This window comes from Agrilus planipennis, unplaced genomic scaffold, assembly GCF_000699045.2.
Source record: "Agrilus planipennis isolate EAB-ADULT unplaced genomic scaffold, Apla_2.0 scaffold87, whole genome shotgun sequence".
Taxonomy (NCBI): Eukaryota; Metazoa; Arthropoda; class Insecta; order Coleoptera; family Buprestidae; genus Agrilus; species Agrilus planipennis.
In genome coordinates, this window is record NW_020439134.1 from 334,546 (window position 1) to 339,628 (window position 5,083).

A 5,083-nucleotide genomic window follows, 5' to 3' on the forward strand; every position below is an offset into this window, starting at 1 on the left:
AAAAAAAAAAAAAAAAAAAAAAAAAAAAAAAAAAAAAAAAACGTTTCTCGCACTCCCGGTTTGAACTTCGAGACGACAACATCTACTACAGCAGCGGTCGACAACAGCTACTCGATACTAGAGTTCTTCAGCGACAAAAAATAGTCTTTCTTAAGACTAACCTGCACCATTAAGATAGACGAGGGTTTTGTAATCCCGAAGAAGACCAGGAAGATCACGTACGACCAGAGACAGGCCACTAAGATAACTACATCCAACAGTTTCGATGTTCTACAGAGCGAGCCTACGGACCAACCTAAGATACCACCAGTCATCGTACATTACAACGAAGATTGGAATCTATTGCGAAAGAAACTACAGCTAAACAACGTAAATTTCGACAATGCCAGGAGTACCAAAGAGGGAATCAAGATACAACCACGAACAGAGGAAGACCACAGCAAGCTGACAGCCTTATTAGACAAAATGGACTATTATTACTTCACATACACGTGCGATCGAAACCGGCCGGTCAAATACGTTATGAAGGGTATTCCCACCACACTGTCATGCGACGACGTCCTAAACGACCTTGAAGGGAACGGGCTACGCGACGCAACCGTCCATAGGATGAAGAGCCGGTCTAAAGAGATTCCCCTGGTTCTAATCATTGCGCCTAAAGAAATGGAAACAAAAATCAAGGACATCAAGACATGTTGCCACTTACGGGTTACAATAGAGCTATACCGCCAACAACGCCGACCTACACAATGCCATCGCTGCCAGCGCATTGGACATGTCCAAAGGAACTGCAAGATGGCCCCACGATGCGTAAAGTGTGCAGATCTCCACCATTCATCCCAGTGCACGAAGCCGAAAGAAGAAAAAGCAAAGTGCCGCAACTGCGAAGGGCCACACCCTGCCAGCTACCGGGGTTGCAAAGCTTTCTCCATCAAAAACAAACCAACCAAACCACGTGAGAACATCCAACCTACCAAAACTACGACTTCTAATGTCCGACAAGGGATCTCTTATGCTAAAGCAACAGCGGGGACACCAAAACCGGAAAACTCCGAAACAGAATCATCAATCTTCGACAAACTGGACCTGATGACATTCAAGACCGCCATTATCAACCTAGCAAACCAACTTAAAGGTGCCACAACACCAGGCGAAATCTTGCTACATCTATTGGGCAACGCCCATATTCTTTTGAACATCATCAACAACTAATATGTAGTACAACATATGGCTGAAGAGGGCCTCGCGGCCCTAGAACGGCCTGAGGGGGGGAAAAAATGAGTACCGACAGTTCGTCGAGAGCAGCGGAACGAAGCAGACGTACCAACAACATCGCAAGACAGCAGAGCCGACAGCCTCTACACAAATTCGTGGGACCAGACAAATAGCCTTTATTAAGGCTTCTCAATGTACGACGCCATGGACTGCGACGGTTTCGAAAGGCCTAAGAAAACTAGGAAGACGTCAAATACCTATTCGAGAGAACGAGAACCATTACCGACGAGAAATAGTTTCGACGCGCTACACAGCGAAACTACAGACGAACGAAGACCACCACCGATCGTGCTACATTACGCAGAGGACTGGACCACCATCAACAAAGAACTAAAACACCAGCAGATAATCCTACGCAGCGCATCCCACACAAAGGATGGTATCCGTCTCCAGCCCCGCTCCAATCAAGACCACAGCAGGACAGTCAAATACCTAGAAAGCACTGAAACGATGTACTACACCNCGTTTGAGAGATGGGAAGGAGTCCGATCGGTTAAGCGGCTAAAGTAGATCCCCTGCTATTGCTAATAAATACTTTTTAGTCAACATTCGAATGACAAGAACGGTCAGTGGACTTTATTTCCCAAGAATAATACATTAATAAAATTGAAACTATCAAAGAATAGCATATTAATAACGATCAGGGACGCAACAGCTTTACAGTTCGACCGGGTGCTCCCATCATAAAACTATAAATGATTTAAAAAAAAAGAGGTCACCAATGTATTGAATTTCTTATACCTAAAAAGATCGAGTTCGGCTGCTCAAGCTCAAGCTTGAACTATTTGAACCGAACTTTCAGGTTGGGTTATTATCTGAATCGACTGGAATTAACTGGGTACCCGTAGACCCCCCTTGTTGCGTCCCTGATAACGATACATCGAGATCTGTACAGTTCTCATTGTTTAAGATCAAAATGTAACTATTGTAACTTAAATCTAAAAAATATTAAATCTGTTCCTGGTTCGTTCTTCGAATTTTTCGGTCATGCATGATATAAACATCCAGCAAAGTTTATTCCCGGAACTTCGACCAACGTAGCGGTCGGCTAAGTGACATCACCAAGGGTACCTACGGTTTTTCCTTTCATTACCTATTCCAACTACCTGTACCACCCGCTACAACCGTTCTTGTACATAACTACGCTCTTCTATCTTTTTAAAATTTGGTTTTATTTACTATAATCAATTTACTTTTCTCTATTTTTTTACCCTTATGGGGTTGTAGTTTCCCTCTCATACTTATTTTTATAAGTAATACATTATTTTCTAATTCTTTTTTTTAGACTTTTTTTATTTTGTTAATTCTAACCATAAAATCACGTTTCTTTCTTAATCTTCTCTGTTTCCAAGCATGCTCTATCCGTTTCTGCTATCAGTTTTTCATTTTCATTCGCGAACTTGACGTTAAAAACGTATTCGTTTTTAATCGTTACTTTACCCTTCTCTCACTACCCCACCTTCAACCCCTCTTTTTCCCAACCTTTGCCGGTACTGAATTTATATAAATACCCATGCTTCCCTGAGTACCTCACTCCCGGTTCGAACTTCGAGACGACAACATCTACTACAGCAGCGGTCGACAACAACTACTCGATACTAGAGTTCTTCAGCGACAAAAAATAGTCTTTCTTAAGACTAACCTGCACCATGGAGATAGACGAGGGTTTCGTAATCCCGAAGAAGACGAGGAAGATTACGTACGACCAGAGACAGGCCACTAAGATAACTACATCCAACAGTTTCGATGTTCTACAGAGCGAGCCTACGGACCAACCTAAGATACCACCAGTCATCGTACATTACAACGAAGATTGGAATCTATTGCGAAAGAAACTACAGCTAAACAACGTAAATTTCGACAATGCCAGGAGTACCAAAGAGGGAATCAAGATACAACCACGAACAGAGGAAGACCACAACAAGCTGACAGCCTTATTAGACAAAATGGACTATTATTACTTCACATACACGTGCGATCGAAACCGGCCGGTCAAATACGTTATGAAGGGTATTCCCACCACACTGTCATGCGACGACGTCCTAAACGACCTTGAAGGGAACGGGCTACGCGACGCAACCGTCCATAGGATGAAGAGCCGGTCTAAAGAGATTCCCCTGGTTCTAATCATTGCGCCTAAAGAAATGGAAACAAAAATCAAGGACATCAAGACATGTTGCCACTTACGGGTTACAATAGAGCTATACCGCCAACAACGCCGACCTACACAATGCCATCGCTGCCAGCGCATTGGACATGTCNTGAAAGCAGGCTGAAGAGGGCCTTCCGCCCTACCTTCCGGCATAATCCGGAGGGACTGCCCGCCCACCAGCATTACTGGCTGGTGGGAATGAAACACCCAAAAGTTTTTTTTTTCCCCTGAGTACCGATAAGACCGAGCGGCATGGCCTAGAGGTCTAGACCATTGCTTAGCATTCGGGAGGACGCCGATTCGATTCCGGGTCCGTCTGCCTTGGTCCAAATTTTTCTGTGGTTTCCTTGGATCACTTAGGCGAATGCTGGGGCAGTAATATACCACAAATAATGTTTGATTCTCTTCTGTCTTCATTTCGTCCGTCTCATCTTTCTCACCCGAACCACCACCCACCCATTCCCACGATTCATGAAAGCAGGCTGAAGAGAGCCTTCCGCCCTACCTTCTGACATAGTCCGGAGGGACTGCCCGCCCACCAGCATTACTGGCTGGTGGGAATGAAACACCCAAAAGTTTTTTGAGTACCGACGGCTGAAGAGGACCTTAATTGGTCCTAGAACGGCCTGAGGTAAAGGAGTTTTAGTCGGTAGGTCCGAGGACTTCTTACTCGGGAATGCGACACTATCCAGTGGTACGGACAGTACCGAGACCTTCAAATCAACCAACTCGAACTATGGCTCAGTAAATGGCGTATAAAACCTAACCCAACTCATCCTATTCAGACATCCTAATCTCGTCACCAAAAAATCCCTTTCAACGCGCGATATAAATGTTACACTACTTAACACTCGACTAACACTGAAAACAGAAATAAAATACTTAGGAATCACACTAACACACACAATGAACCCACACACAGACATCACAAACACACTGGATACGACGAGTACGAAAACGAGCTAACTTAATCTCTCTAATAAACGGTCGAATAAAGACGTGTAATACAAAAACACTTCTCCACACATACAAAACATTATACGAAAACATTGATATCATACCAATCCCCACACGCATTAACACACTACAAACAAACTTCAGTAAAAGAGCCATCGAAAACACCAACCCCATCACAACAAAAACCCTATTCTACATAAAAATTTCTCTGAAAAAATGTCCCCTTGAGAGAAAATTTCCGAAAAATTAATTTAAACGAAACCTTGAATAACTGTTGAATAAGAAAATTTGTTCAGAAGTTATATGGTCCCGTTTAAAATAATTTTCCGGAGATTTATGCCGATTGGACATTTTTCCTAAATCACCTCTTTTCCTTTTCTTTCCGGCAACTTTTTTCCGTGCGGAATCTTTGCCGGGGTTTTCTCCCAAAGAATTTTTTTCCGTAAACCACCCCGCCCCCACCCCCTTTTCCTTAACTTGCACTACGTTACAAATGGGTGTCTAATAATGCATGACATTAAGCAGTTTCCAAATTAAAGCCAAATATTGGCATTATATGAAAAGTAGATAACAATAAGTAAATAAAATAATTATAAATAAAATTTGTAAAAGGGAACGAATTGAAAAATAATTTTTAATTGTCGTTTCCTTCTTTACTGGACGAATGTAGGTAACTTTAAAAATTTGTCTAAATACTGT

The 5,083-nt window shown here is 42.7% G+C and overlaps 1 protein-coding gene across 1 annotated transcript in view; it reads right to left on the reverse strand.

Moving 5' to 3' along the window:
- Positions 1-5,083, reverse strand: part of LOC108740125 (inositol polyphosphate 1-phosphatase) — a 17,793-nt gene that overhangs the window by 9,851 nt on the left and 2,859 nt on the right. The gene's annotated exons all lie outside the window — the stretch shown is intronic.